A 16,559-nucleotide genomic window follows, 5' to 3' on the forward strand; every position below is an offset into this window, starting at 1 on the left:
CATTTTTGAACAGCTTAGTTTTCAAAGTGTAACAAAGTAAAGCTGTATAATATATTATGGTTTAATAGACAAGTTTTACATGGAAATACATTTGCTGCCTTCTGCTGGTATGTATATAGAGACATGTATGCACATATAGTATGTGTTTTAAAAAACCACAGTGGAAATTCAGAGGGCCAGTAGAATATTGCATTTCTGTGCTTAGTTATATAATCAATGGCATAATTTCAAATAGAACTATTATTTGTGACATTTCAGATTATTTGGGATTCTATTTGTTTCTGAGTTTCTACACTAGTATATACCCAGGTCTTTGACTCTAAACAAAATGTTTTAACACATTATATCACACTAAATTAATGACAAACTGATTCAGACAGTATGTAATAATAAAGTCTCAGAGATTCCAATATCATTCATTGATTTTACACAAATGATAAATAAATATTTATTTATTAGATGAATGAATATTATAAATAAATTAATTTAATTTTTAGACATAGAATTCTAGTTTAAAATTAAACTGTTTATGAACGTCAGTTTCATAAGCTAAATCTATTTTTGTAATACATAGCACCTTATTTTCCTAGAACATGTGAGTAATATGGAAGAAATATATCAGTTGAAGGTTTCATTTCATACATTAGTTTAATCTATTGCTATACATATTCACAGAACTTGTGTAAGTTAAACAATGGAAATTAAGAGTAGATTGTTTTTGCCATAAATGATTAAAACATATGAGGAAATATATAATATTACTATTTATTGATTCTCAAAATTTACTGTTTCTGAAATATAATATTTGATATATGTACACATTGATTGGGCTTCTCTGCTGACTCAGACTGTAAAGAAATCACCTGCAGTGCAGAAGACCCAGGATTGACCCCTGGGACAGGAAGATCGCCTGGAGAAGGGAATGGCCACCCACTCCAGTATTCTTGCCTGGCGATTCCATGGAGAGGAGCCTGGCTGGCTCCACGGTCCATGGGGTCGCAAATAGTTGGACACCACTGAGCGACTAAACCACTGAGCGACTAACACACACACACACACATACACACATATACATTGGTTAGATTTCTTTTTCATACCATTTCATATCATTGAGACTTCTGTTTTTACCTGAACTTACTTATAGGTGAATGTCATTTAATTTTTATTTTTTATTCCCCCTACCCTAACACGTATGTAAAACCAGACTATATTCTACCTTCTTTCCCATATACTACACTCATACTTACCGGGGTCCAGTTTAGAGTTTTTAAACTGTAGTTACAGACTATCACAGTAAGCTTCTTTTTTTTTTTTCTTTTTCCAAAATAATTGAACCTAATGTTACATATTAAAAAATATGTAATAAGCACCTCTAAGTTTCATAGGTTGATTATAGTATCAATTAAAATACATAAAAATGATTCCCTAAAATATTTCCATGTGTCTTCAACCAAAATATATATACTAACCAAAATATATCTAGCCAAGAGGCATCTAGTGAACTAACCAAAGACAGAGGTACTGGAAGCAAAATTTATCGTTATTTTCTCTGATTAAATATTAGCACTCTAATGCATAAACCATACTCTAAAGCTTGAGTAATTTCAGTTGTTTATCTGGAAAAAAATTCTAATATGCAATATTTGAATTGCAATCTGCAAAGTTTTAAGAATTCAGCATTCAATAGATAAAAGCAAAACTAAAAATATTTTTTAAAGTATGACAAAATTAGTTTATATGAAAATGTCAAAATGAATATATGGACCCGTAATTCAGATTATATACTTTTAGCATGGCAGAGTAAATGTAAGAATTGCTTTTGGAATGAGAAAAATCTGATTTTGAATCCTAATACATAGCTTAACCATGTTTCTCTGTGTAATTAGTTTTTGTAAGTTTTAATTTCTTAGTCTTCAGATGAGAAGACTCTCTATCTCTCTCTTTAGTATTTTTAAAAAATTGAATTAATTCATGTAAAGTGCTTGAAGTAGTAGTACTAGAAAGATTGTGATTCTGTATATCTTTTTTTCTTTTTGCTAAGAATATTTTTTTTTTTTTTTTTTTCTTAAATGTACTTCTTTTAACTATTTTTGGCTGCTCTGGGTCTTTATTGATGTTCCTGGCCTTTCTCTAGTTGTGGTGAGCCAGGGCTACTCTTCACTGGGGTGTGCAGGCTTCTCATTGTGCTGGCTTCTCTTTTTGCAAGGCACGGCCTCTAGGGCTTTATCATGGGTTTCAGTAATTGCAGCCGATGGGCTCAATAGTTGTGGCTCATGGTCTCTGGAGCAGAACCTCAGTAGTGGTGATGGGCTCTGTTGTTCGTGACATGTGCAGTCCTTCCAGACTGGGGTTGAGCTCATGTTCTCTGCATTGGACCCTCAGGGAAGTCCCCATGTCCCTTTAAACTGCATATGTTTTCCAAGGTTCATACTTTAAAAGATTGTATACTAGTAGACATAGTTTTCCTACAGAACAGCATGATAAGATGGAAACAGCTTGCATATTTATCTGCCTTTCCCAGTCTAGACACAGTTTTGTCAGAGTCTTTGAGACTTTTTTTCCTATTTATTGAGGTATAGTTGAAGTACAATAATATAAAAATATCAAAAGTGTACTATTTAATCAGTTGTGACATATACATATATGTGTATACATGTGTGAGGATTCCCAGGTGGCTCAGTGGTAAAGAATCCACATGTCAATGCAGATATCAGAGATGCGGGTTTAATACCTGGGTCAGGAAGATCCCCTGGAGGAGGAAATGGCAACCACTGCAGCATTCTTGCCTGGAGAATCCCATGGACAGAGCAGTCTCTGGTGGGCTCCAGTTCAGAGTGTGGCAAAGAGTTGGATGTGACAGCAGACACACACACACACACACACACACACATATATATATGTATATATATGAAATTATCGTCATCACACCCAGAGAAATTTTCCTCCTGTATTTTTATAATCCATCCTTTCTCCATCCTAAATCCCAGTAATCTCTAATTTATGTTTTATCACTACAACTTATATGTTACGGAATTTTTATAAATGGAATTGTACTGTATGCATTCTCTTTAGTTTGGCTACTTGTAGTTCAGCATACCATTTTTGAGTCTTATCCATGTTTTCTTATGTATCTTTATTTTGCTTTTTTTTCTGAACAGCTTTCTAATGGGTGAATAAAACACGGTTTCTTAATCCATCTATTCTGCTATAAAGCATTTGGATTGTTTCTATACTTTGGCTACTGCATACAAAGCTCTTGTGAACAATCATGCCCATTTTGTGTGGGAATTTTTATTTGTCTTAGTTAAGTACCTAGAAGTTGAATGCTTGGGTTATTTGGTAGGTGCATGTTTTGTTGTTGTTCAGTCACTAAATTGTGTCCAACTCTTTGTGAACCCATGAACTGCAGCACAGCAGGCTTCCCCGTCCTTCACTATCTCCCATAGTTTGCTAAAATTCATGTCTTTGAGTAGGTGATATTCCAACCATCTCATCCTTTGTTTCCCTTTTCTTCTGCCCTCAATCTTTCCCTATATCAGGGTCCTTTCCAGTGAATCAGCTCTTTGCATCAGGTGGCCAAAATATTGGAGTTTCAGTTCAGTCCTTCCAGTGAACATACAGGGTTGATTTCCTTTAGAATTGACTGGTTTGATGTCCTTGCTATCCAAGGGACTTTCACGAGTCTTCTCCAACACCACAATTCAAAAGTATCAACTCTTCCTCACTCAGTCTTCTTTATGGTCCAGCACTCACATCCATACATGATAACTAGAAAAACCATAGCTTTGACTACACAGACCCCTGTTGGCAAAGTGATATCTCTGCTTTTTTAATATGCTATCTAGGTTTGTGATAGCTATTCTTCCAAGGAGCAAGCATCTTTTAATTTCATGGCTGCGGTCACTATCCACAGTGATTTTGAGCTCAAGAAAATAAAATCTGTCATTGAGCTCAAGAAAATAAAATCTGTCACTGTTTCCATTTTTTACCCATCTATTTGCCATGAAATGATGGGACTAGATGCTGTGATCTTACTTTATTAAATGTTGAGTTTTAAGTCAACTTTTTCACTCTCCTCTTTCACCCTCATCCAGAGGCTCTTTAGTTCATCTTTGCTTCTGCCATAAGGTTGGTGTCATCTGCATATCTGAGGTTATTGATATTTCTCCCTGCATTCTTGATTCCAACTTGTAAGTCATCCAGCCCAGCATTTTGCATGATGTACTCTGCATATAAGTTAAATAAGCAGAGTGAAAATATGCAGCCTTGGCATACTCCTTTCCCAATTTGGAACCAGTTCATTGTTCCCTGTCCAGTTCTAACTGTTGCTTGTTGGCCTGCATACAGGTTTCACAGGAGACAGGTAAGGTTATCTGGTATTCCCATCTCTTTAAGAATATTCTACAGTTTGTTGTGATCCACACAGTTAAAGGCTTTAGTGTAGTCAGTGAAGCAGAAGCAGATGTTTTTTTGGAATTCCCTTGCTTTTTCTATGATCCAACCAATGTTCACAATTTGATTTCTTTGTCTTTCCTAAAGCTAACTTGTACGCATGTAAGTTCTTGGTTCATGTACTGTTGAAGCCTAGCTCAAAGGATTTTGAGCATTACCTTGCTAGCATGTGAAATGAGCACGATTTTATGATAGTTTGAACATTCTTTGACATTGCCTTTCTTTGGAATTGTAATGAAAACTGACCTTTCCCAGTCCTGTGGCCACTGCTGGGCTTTCCAAATTTGCTGACATATTGAATGCAGCACATTCACAGCATCATCTTTTAGGATTTGAAATAGCTCAGCTAGAAATCCATCACCACCACTAGTTTTGTTCAAAGTAATTCTTCCTAAGTCCCACTTGACTTCACATTCCAGGATGTCTGGCTCTTCGTGAGTGATCACACCCTCTTGGTTTTTCAGGTCATTAAGTATTTTTTTGTTTGTTTGTTTTGTATAGTTCTGTGTATTCCTGCCACCTCTTCTTAATATCTTCTGCTTCTGTTAGTTCCATGTTGTTTCTGTCCTTTATTGTGCCTATCTTTGCATGAAATCAAAGATAGGTATCTCTAATTTTCTTGAAGAGATCTCTAGTCTTTTCCATTTTTTTCTACTATTTTTCTCTATTTTTATTGTTCACTTAAAAAGGTGTACAATGCATGTATAAATAGTATCTCATGAAGCAGTTTCATGCCCGAAAATTTCTGTGTTCCACATATTCATCACTGCCTTTCCCCTAAACTCTGGCAACCACTAAGTTTTCACTAGTTTATTAGTTTTGCTTTTTCCAGAATGTCATATATTTGGAATTATACAGCTTTTAGTCTTTCCAGGTTGATGTCCTTCACTTAGTATTATACATTTGCATTTCTTTCATGTCCTGCATGGCTTGATAGCTTATGTCATTTAAGTACTGAATAATATTCCATTGTTTGAATGCATCACAGTTTATTTATTCATTCATCTACTGAAAGACCTAATGATTGATTCCTAGTTTTGATAACTATGAATAAATCTGTATAGACAACCGGGTTCAGGTTTTCATGTTAATATGATAACACAGTAATATCATATTAACCTAAGATGTTGATAAGTTTTCAGCCTCTTAGGTAACCAAGGAATGTAAATGGATCATATGGTATGAGTATGCCTAGTTGTATAAGAAACTAATAAACTGTCTTCCAAGGGACAGTGCTATCTTGCATTATCATTGCAATGAATGAAAATTCTTCCTTCATAGTTTTGGCACTGTTTGGCTGTTATCCATTTTAATAAGTGTGTAGTAGTATCTCATTTTAATATGTATTTCCCTGATGACATGTTGAGCATCTTTTCATGTATGCTTACTTGCCAGCTCTTTATATTCTTTGGTGAGGTATCTGTTAAGGTCTTTTGCCCATTTTTTAATCAGATTATTTTTGTTTCAAATGTTTTTTGGAGAATAATTCCTTATTAGATATGTCTTTTGCAGATACTTTCTCCTGGTTTGGCTTGTCTTCTCATTTCCTTGACATTGTATTTTGTGGAGTGAAAGTTTTTAATTTTAAAGAAGTCTAGCTTATCATTTTTTTTTCATGCATCATGCTTTTGATGTGGTAGCTAAAAAGCCATTGCCCAACCCAGTTGTCATCTAACCTTTCTTAATGTTCTCTTCTAGGAGTTTTATAGTTTTGCATTTAGATAATGATATATTTTGAGGTAATTATTATAAAGGGTGCAAGGTTTGTGTTTAGATTCACTTTTTGCATGTGGATTTCTTGTTCTAGTACAATTTGTTGAAAATACTGTCTTTACTCCATTGTATTGCCTTTGTTTGCTCTTTTGTCAAAGATCACTTGACTATACCTATGTGGATTTACTTCAGGGCTCTCTATACTGTTTCCTTGATCTATTTGTCTTTTCTATCACAAAAATCACATTGTCTTGATTACTGTAGCTTTATAGTAAGTCTTGAAGTCTGGGTGTCAGTTCCCCAACTTTATTTTACTCACTTAACATTGAGTTGGCTATTCTAGACCTTTCACCTCTTGTTATAAATTTTAAAATCAGTTTGATGATATTCACAAAGTAATTTCCTGGGATTTTTAACTTGGAAAGTTGAAGTTGTAGATAAAGTTCAGACCTTACATCCTGGCAATAATGAGTCTTTCTATCTATGAAAATGGAATGTTTCTCAATTATTTAGTATTTTGATACATCATCAACATTTTGTAGCTTTTCTCATGTAAATCTTATCCATATTTTGTTATTGTTTTCAGTTTCACTGGTTTTGACTCTCATTTTTATTATTTCTTTCTTTTACTTGCTTTGTAATTAAATTGCTCTTCCTCTTTTAGTTTTCCAAGGTGAAATCTTAGATGATTTGATTCATATTTTTCTTCTTTTCTAGTATTTGCTTTCAATGTTAAAAATTTCTCTATGAGAACTGCTTTTGTTGCATCCTACATATTTTGATGAGTTGTGTTTTATTTAGTTAAAAAATACTTTAAAATTTTCTTCGAGATAGCACCATTGACTCATTGTATTTGGAAATGTGTAGTTTATTCTCCATTTAAAAAAAAAACTTTAAAGAAATCTTTCTGTTATTGATGTCTAGTTTAATTTAACTCTGTTCTAAAGGCTGATGTTGTCTAATTCTATAATTCTATTCTTCTAAGTTGTTTAGGTGTGTTTTATGCCCCGGAAGGTGGTCTGTTTTTGTGAATATTCCATGCGAGAAAGATGTATAATCTGCTGTTTGATAAAATAGTGTATAGAAGTCAATTAAATCTACTTGATTGATAATGCTGTTGTGTTCAAATATGTCCTTGCTAATTTTGTGCAGCTAGATCTCTCAATTTCTGGTAGAAGGTTATTAAACTTTCCAACTATGTTATTATAATAGATTACTCCATTTCTTCTTGCAGTTATATCACCTTTTGTTTTGTGCAGCTTGATGTTCTGATTTAGGCACATACACATCAAGAGCTATTGTTTCTTCTTGGACCATTGACTCCTTTATCAGTATAGAGTATCTCTCTCTATCTCTGATAACTTTCTTTGTTCTGAAGTCTTCTGTGTCTGAAATTAATATAGTTACTCTTGCTTTCTTTTGATTAGTGGTAGTATAGTCTAACTTTTCCATTCCTATACTTTTAATCTATATGTGTCTATATTGAAAGTAGGTTTCTAGTAAACAATATATAATTGGGCCTTGTTTTTTGATCCACTCTGTGTAGCATTTGAGGTTAATAGATTTCAGAACTCTTAGAAGATACAAAATAATACTTGTTCAGGATATTGTTTGTCCTCCAATATGAGCAATTCCTTGTTAATGCATCACAGGATTGTCTGCTGCCAACAGTTTACAATCATGTATCACACATTTTGTTTTGTCCCTTTTGAAAGTTATATCTCTGATTTCTTGTTTTCTTTTCTTTTTTTTTCCCCTGTAAGTCTTATCATTACTTTGTGGCATTTTATTAACTTCTCAAAAAAAAAGCCATCTTTTATTGCATTCTTGTTATCACTTCTATTATGTTGTTGTCACTTCTATGTGTTGTTTTGTAATTATCTAATAATGCATTTCTTTCTCATTAGACTGTAAATTTATTGAAAGCAGAATTTATATCCACTTAACTTAGAAAATGAATCAGTGGCATCAAACACAAACTCTGCACAGTGTTTGTATCCAATGAAGACTAGTAAATATATGAATAAATGTTATGCCTGCTAGTGATTAAGGCTTTGTTAGAACCACCTGTCTGGAAGGACAAAAAAAAAAAAAAAGTAGGAAGTCAAGAGATACCTGGAGTAACAGGCAAATTTGACCTTGGAGTACAAAATGAAGCAGGGCAAAAGTTAACAGAGTTTTGCCAAGAGAACACACTGGTCATAGCAAACAACCTCTTCCGACAACAAAAGAGACAACTCTACTTATGGACATCAACAGATGGTCAATACTGAAATCAGATTGATTATATTCTTTGCAGCCAAAGATGGAAAAACTCTATACAGTCAGCAAAAACAAGACTGGGAGCTAATTGTGCCTAAGATCATGAACTCCTTATTGCCAAATTCATCCTTGAATTGAAGAAAGTAGGGAAAACCACTAGACCATTCAGGTATCATCTAAATCAAATCTCATATGATTATACAGTGGAAGTGACAAATAGATTCAAGGGATTAGATCTGATACACAAAGTGCCTGAAGAACTATGGGCAGAGGTTCATGACGTTGTACAGGAGGCAGTGATTAAGACCATCCCCATGGAAAAGAAATGCAAAAAGGCAAAATGGTTGTCTGAGGAAGCCTTATCAAATAGTTGAGAAAAGAAGAGACGCTAAAGGCAAAAGAGAAAATGAAAGATATACCCATCTGAATGCAGAGTTTCAAAGAATAGCAAAGAGAGGTAAGGAACCTCTCCTCAGTTATCAATGCAAATAAATAGAGGAAAACAGTAGAATGGGAAAACTAAAGATTTCTTCAAGAAAATTAGAGATACCAAAGGAATATTTCATGCAAAATTGGGCCCAATAAAGGACAGAAACAGTGTGGACCTAACAGAAGCAGAAGATATAAAGAAAAGGTGGCAAGAATACAAAGAAGAACTATGCAAAGAAGATCTTCATGACCCAGATAACCATGAGGGTGTGATCACTAACCTAGAGGCAGACATCCTGGAGTTGGAAGTCAAGTGGGCCTAGGAAGCATGACTACAAGCAAAGCTAGTGGAGTTGATAGAATTCCAGCTGAGCTATTTCAAGTCCTAAAAGATGATACTGTTAAAGTGTTGTACTCAATATGCAAGCAAATTTGGAAAACTCATCAGTGGCCAGAGGACTGGAAAAGGTCAGTTTTTATTCCAATCCCGAAGAAAGGCAATGATGCTAGCAAAGTAATGCTCAAAACTCTCCAAGTATGGCTTCAACAGTATGTGAACCAAGAACTTCCAGATTTTCAAGCTGGTTTTAGAAAAGGTAGAGGAACCAGAGATCAAATTGCCAACACCCGTTGGATCATCGAAAAAGTAAGAGAGTTCCAGAAAAACATCTACTTCTACTTTATTGACTGCCCCAAAGCCTTTGACAGTGTGGATCACAACAAAATTGGAAAATTTGTAAGAAGATGGGAATACCAGACCACTTTACCTGCCTCCTGAGAAATCTGTATGCAGATCAAGAAACCACATTTAGAACTGGACATGGAACAATGGATTGGTTCCAAATTGGGAAAGGAGTATGTCAAGGCTGTATATTGTCACCCTGCTTATTTAACTTACATGCCAGTACATCATGGGAAATGCCAGGCTGGATGAAGCACAAGCTGGAATCAAGATTGCCGGGGGAAATATCAATATGCAGATATGCAGATGACATCACCCTTATGGCAGAAAGTGAAGAGGAACTGAAGAGCCTCTTGATGAAAGTGAAAGAAGAGAGTGAAAAAATTGGTTTAAAGTTCAACATTCAGAAAAATAAGATCATGGCATCTGGCCGCATCACTTCATGACAAATAGATGGGAAAACAGTGGAAATAGTGACAAAGTTTTTTTTCTTGGACTCCAAAATCACTGCAAGTTGTGACTGCAGCCGTGAAATTAAAAGATTCTTGTTCCTTGGAAGAAAAGCTATGACTAACCTAGATAGCATATTAAAAGCAGAGACATTACTTTACCAACAAAGGTCCGTCTAGTCAAGGCTATGGTTTTTCCAGTAGTCATGTATGGATGTGAGAGTTTGAATATAAAGAAAGCTGAGAGCTGAAGAATTGATGCTTTTGAACTGTGGTATTGGAGAAGACTCTTGAGAGTCCCTTGGACTGCAAGGAGATCCAACCAGTCCATTCTAAAGGAAATCAGTGCTGAATATTCATTGGAAGGATTGATGCTGAAGCTGAAGTTCCAATACTTTGGCCACCTGATGCAAAGAACTGATTCATTTGAAAAGACCCTGTTGCTGGGAAAGATTGAGGGAAGGAGGAGAAGGGGACGACTGAGGATGAGATTGTTAGATGGCATCACCGACTCGATGCATATTTAGTTTGAGCAAGCTTTGGGAGTTGTTTATAGACAGGGGAGCCTGGTGTGTTGTAGTCCATGGTATCACAAAGAGTTGCACATGACTGAGTGACTGAACTGAACTGACTGACTGGGTGGAGAAGGAGCTAAGAGAGGTATAGGATAGTACATGTCCTTTGAAAGTTAGGTGTATATTAAGTAGTTGACTATTCTCTGTTGAAGTAGAATAATTACTATATAACAACATTGTGCTTAACCTATATAGAGATACAAATAAATCATTGTAATAAGATATAAATTCTCTCTCTAATAAAGATATAGAAATGCTCAAGGGAGAAAATAAGGTATGCAAAATAATGAAAAAAGAAAAGGATGTTTAAAGATGAGGGCACATGTGCAAAAGATGAAAGTTTGGAATGAGCTCAGCGGATCTGAGAATCCAGTTTGCTTTGAGGGATATTTAAGAGATGACTTAGTGAGATAATTTAGGGCCTGTTTATGGAGTGCATTTTATACCACCCTGAGATAATTAAACTTTAAATCATAGGCCATGAGAAGTTTCTTTAAGTAGAGGAATTAAATATTGAGATTGTTTTTTTGCAAATTCCTTTTTTGTCAGTGAAGGAGTTAGTCTAGAAGCAGAAGAACCTGGTTAGGAACAAAACAAAACAAAACAAAAACTGATATGTTGAAACATTTAGTTCAAATAAAAGGTTACTTAGAGACAAGGTCATCACAGAAGAAATGGAGAGAAAGGTCTTGTTTCAGGATGCTAATGTGGGGTACAATTGACAGATCTTAGGACCGATTGGTAAGTGGTGTTAAGGGAGAGAGAAACTTAATGCTTTAGGCTTTACATAAGGGAGCAAATGGGACTTCCCTGATGGCTCAGTGGATAAAGAATCCACCTGCAAAGCCAGGAGCCATAGGAGGAGGAAATGGCAACCCACTCCAGCATTCTTGCTGGGATAATCCCATGGACAGAGGAGCCTGGAGGGCTACAATCTGTGCAAAGAGTTGAATGAGCACACATTACACACGACGTGCTTGCGTAGGCTCAGTTGCTTCAGTCATGTCTTTGAGACCCCATGGACCGTAGCCTGTTCCTCTTTTCATGGTATTCTCCAGGCAAGAACACTGGAATGGGTTGCCATGCCCTTCTCTGGAGGATCTTCTCAATCCAAGGATCAAATTCAAGTCTCATGTCTCCTGCGTTGGCAGGCATGTTCTTTACCACTAACGCCACCTGGGAAGGGTAGCAAATAGTCAATGTTTCCTTAAACATGAAATGCTTGGAATTTTAGCTAAATTCAAAGGCCTCTAGTTCTCTTATGATTTATGAACTATGTGTTTTCAATGAAATTTTAAAAGGTGATAGGATTACCTTGAACCAAATAATCTTATCTCACCATCTTTCTTTATACTTCCTGAGCTTTAGAGTAAAACTACAGTTAGTGCAAAATTATTATTAGCTCACCGACTAATAATAATTATTATTAGCTCACTGATGGCATCACCGATTCAATGGACATGAGACTGAGTAAGCTCTGGGAATTGGTGATGGACAAGGAAGTCTGGCGTGCTACAGTCCATGGGGTCGCAAAGAGTTGAATGCTACTAAGCAACTGAACTGAAGTGAACAATCAGTGTGAAATTATTATTAGCTCAAAGAAGTAGAATAACAATGTGATAAATTATTCAAACTATTTTATTTTTTAGGAACTAGATTTTAAAGGCATGACCTAGTTCATTACAATATGACTATATAAAGTTTTTAGAAGACTGGCAGATATACAGTAAGTGCTAGTGGAATATTATTTATTATTATAACAATTAGAGTTATCTATTTTTAATAATTGCAGGAAATTATAATTTTTATAATTATATGCATATATATTTATATTTATATCCAGTTGACAAATAGCATCACAACTATTACTGTATGTGAAACTAAAATCACCAAAGAAGCTAAGGCCTAAGTTCTTATTCCAATTTTTCCCTCTTGCTTCTACCTAAGATATGTTAGAAATTAAATTCCAGTACCTCAAGAAAAAGGTCCATACATACAGTATGGAAAATAAAAGTGCAGAAGCCTTTTGATTGATTTTTCTTTCTCTCTGCCTTTCTGTTAGTATGTTCTCTAAGCATCAAGCCTAAACTAGTAGGTCTATTCCTGTCAAGTAGCATTTGGCTGAAAGAATGAATGAGTCAGCGAAGAATGTCACTTCCTTGTTTATAATTGTTCAGTGGCTTTTCATATCATTTAGAGTATGTTGAAGTTCTGTAGGCTCCTAAGTGATTCATTCACACTTTTTGCCCTTTTTCCTCTGACTTCATCAATGGCTCCTTGCTCCCTCTGATCCATAGGGCATAACTTCTGAACACATCAATCATGTTTCAGCCTTAGGGTCTAAGCATCTACTCATCCTCTTGCCTGAAAGGCTTTCCCTTAGATATCCCTATGCATTTCTTAACTTTCTTAGTTCCTCATTGTCTCGGTCTCAACAACCGCTTAGCAAAATCTTTCATGATCATACTTTATAATATAGCACTCTGCCTTCGGAGTCTGGCGGGCGAGTCCATGGGGTCACAAAGAGCTGGACATGACAGCGACTGAACAGCAACAATAAGCTTCTAAATCTCTCTCCTAGCTGCTTTGTATTCTTTCCAGCACCTATTACTTTCTGATACTATGTTTTATTTTCTCTTTCCTTCTGTGGAATGTAGGGCTTCCCTTATAGCTCAGTTGGTAAAGAATCTGCCTGCAATGCAGGAGACCCTCGTTTGATTCCTTGGTCATGAACATCCACTGGAGAAGGGATACGCTACCCACTCCAGTTTTCTTGGGCTTCCTTTGTGGCTCACCCGGTAAAAGAATCTGCCTGCAATGTGAAAGACCTAGGTTTGATCCCTGGGTTGGGAAAATCCCTGGAGAAGGGGGAAGCTACCCACTCCAGAATTCTGGCCTGGAGAATTCCATGGACAGTCAATGGGGTCAAAAAGATTCAGACACGACTGAGGGACTTTCACTTCCTTCCTGCTATGGAATGTAAGAGAGCAGCGGCTTTGCACTGTATCCATAGTGTCTAGGAGAGTGCCTGAAAATATTTTTAAGTGGATGAAATAAATATGCTTTCTAGCACTTATTAATTCACTGAGTATAAATCATCTTGGCAAACAAGAAAGGAAGAGACCAGATTTGTTACATTTTTTCTCATTGTTTTTTCTTTTACTCTTTTATTATTATTTGTGGAATAATAATAAGAATCACATCGATAGATGTCTTTTAGTAAAAATGTTTGTTACCTTATTTTCAATATATAAGATAAATATTTATTTTATACTTTTTGTGGTAGTGTTTTATATAACTTTAGGCATTTTCTGTGATACTTGGTAAATAGTTGTTAAATTAGTAGTGCATTCAAGTAACATAGGAATGCTACTCAGTTTCTTACAACTGATTTCTTAAGCTTATTTTGAGACAGTGAAATATAAAGACTGGGTGGGTAGCAGTTCTGTCTGTGATTATGTGGGATTTCTTCATTTTTTCCTTTGAGTTATAGTGCAGATGCAATCTCTGATGCATTTTTCAGTTAAACTAAAATTCTAAGCATTTTGGCAGTCTTCCTTTCCACACAAAATAGTTGAGAAAGAATCATTAACTGCACAGAATGTTTGAAAAAAAAAAGAACAACTGTGATGAGAGCTAATGCCTTGGCAAATTCAGAAGTCTGAGTAACAGGAAGCATAGTTTTGATATTAATCTTCTGATAATCTCTACTTTTTGAGAATGTTATGGCATGTTAAAGATGTAGTGTCATTCTTATTCCTGGATATACAATATTAAACCTCTACCAGGATCCACCATACTTTTCAGCAAAGATTTAATATCAAATATGAACAGAAGTTTTAGTGTCTAGGGAATATCTTGTGGAGACACTGTATAATTTTGTTAAGCTATTGCTTTTACAGTATCACATGCTGGAAACTGCTTCGCTAAATGTGTTTTTCTTTCTCTTCTATTCTTTAAGTGTTCTATTCTTTAAGTCTTCTGCAACTCAAGCTTTTTTGGAGTATACTTATGGAAAGATTACAAAGGGATTCTCCAGCAGCATTTCTTAAATTTTATGTGTTCATACAGTCCATAAACATGTTTAGAAGTTTGAACTCAAAAGTGTATTCTCTTTTAACTGGCATCAAATACTGTAGGAATTGAATCTAACATTTGTGTACACTTACACTTTAAAAATTGTTAAAATAGGTATTAGCTTTTAAAGAATCTGTAGGAAATTTGAGACAAATAACAGTATCTTTAATTTACAGTTGTTAAAATTGAATTTTGTAATGGTGAATAAATTAATTGCCTGGGTATCTATTTATTGAACCACCTGCAATGCAGGAGACCTGGGTTTGATCCCTGGGTTGAGCAGATCCCCTGGAGAAGGAAAGGCTACTCTGTAGTAGTATTCTGGCCTGGAGAATTCCATGGACTATATACTACACATGGTCACAAAGAGTTGGACCTAAAGGAGCGACTTTCACTTCTGCTATTTATCAAACAAACATTAATATTAATATGTGCAGGCCTATTCCATGAATTTGTGGAAACCCAGGAGAATGAGACAGACAGGTCCTTGCTCTCATGATGTTTACATTCCAGTGAGTTTAGCTGAACAACAGTTTGGCTTATTAAGAAGAGGAGCTCCTGGGAGTTCCCTGGTGGCCTAGTGGTTAAGATTCTGAGCTTCCACTGCCATGACCCAAGAGTTCAATCCCTGGTTGGGGAAATGAGATCTCACAAGCTGCACAGTGCCTTCTCAGCCCCCAGTCCCCACCTCTACCCACCCCACACCCCACCACCCTCCACCCTGGCAAAAAAATGAAGAGCCCAGATTATAAACTGTGTCATCTAGTAGAAACAGCATACTTTCCTGGAAACTGATACATATCTGTACTGATTATTTGTACCCTTAAGCACAGTATATGCATAAAAGGAAGCTACCTATTGTTATTTTAGGGCCTTTAAGCTCGTGATCTTTGTCTAACATCTCATAGTCCCTGTGAGTTCACTGTGGTTCCAGCAGGAAACTGAATTTCTACTTAGGTGATTTAGGAGGTGTGAACAAGGAGGGAGAGTTAGCTGGTGAGCATTGCCTTTCCCATTTTCCATGATAAATAGCAGTACAGTGAGAGCTAGAGCCCTGCTCAAGTGCTTTCTGACAGTGGCAGTAGCCATCAGGGTACTGGACTGCAGTGTCAGGCAGGAAAGTGTCTGGTGAACCTACTTTACCCCCTATTCCCACCTTCCGAACTCCTAACTCCTGGTGGTCACTTCCATGGTGTGTCCTAGAAACCACTTGCAAGACAGTCTGATGATGTGAGCTGTGGGGTCAGACTCTTCAGGCACAGGCTGAGAGAGAGCAGTGTGAATGATTAGGATTTGAGAGCCAACAAAGAATACTAAGTACCTTTATATTTAAAAGAAAAATTAGACACTTTCTCATGATCTCATTTATGACAGGTCCTTCTAGATCATTCCTCTGATTTTCCCAGATGAAAGTTGTCTCATCGCCCCACCCCTGCTGGCCCAATTTATTTTTTTCATAATTGGTTTAGTCCCTAAATTGTGTCCAGCTCTGGTGACCCCATGGACTGTAGCCCACCAGGTTCCTTTGTCTATGGGATTCTCCAGGCAAGCATATTGTAGTCAGTTGCCATTTCCTTCTCCAGGGGACCTTCTGGACCCAGGAATCGAACCTGGGTCACCTGCATTGGAGGTGAATTTCTGCACTGAAGGCGGATTCTTTACCAACTGAGCTACAAGGGAAGCCCCCTTTTCATAATTGGAATTCAGTAAATGCTAAAGAAATATATCTAAGTAATTTCCCTTCCCAGGTCATACCCTCCGAGGTGGCACAGTGGTAAAGAATCTGTCTGCCAATGCAGGAAATGCAGGGGATGTGGGTTTAATCTCTGGGTCAGGGAAGATTCCCTGGAGTAGGAAATGGCAACCCACTCTAGTATTCTTGCCTGGAAAATTCCCATGAACAGAGGAGAGAGGGGCTTG

General features: G+C 36.3%; 1 protein-coding gene across 1 annotated transcript in view; it reads left to right on the forward strand.

Moving 5' to 3' along the window:
• The window catches only part of COL11A1 (collagen type XI alpha 1 chain), a 214,344-nt gene that overhangs the window by 39,438 nt on the left and 158,347 nt on the right, over positions 1 to 16,559 (forward strand). The window lies entirely within an intron of this gene.

Source organism: Odocoileus virginianus, chromosome 5 (assembly GCF_023699985.2).
Source record: "Odocoileus virginianus isolate 20LAN1187 ecotype Illinois chromosome 5, Ovbor_1.2, whole genome shotgun sequence".
In the NCBI taxonomy this organism is placed as follows: domain Eukaryota; kingdom Metazoa; phylum Chordata; class Mammalia; order Artiodactyla; family Cervidae; genus Odocoileus; species Odocoileus virginianus.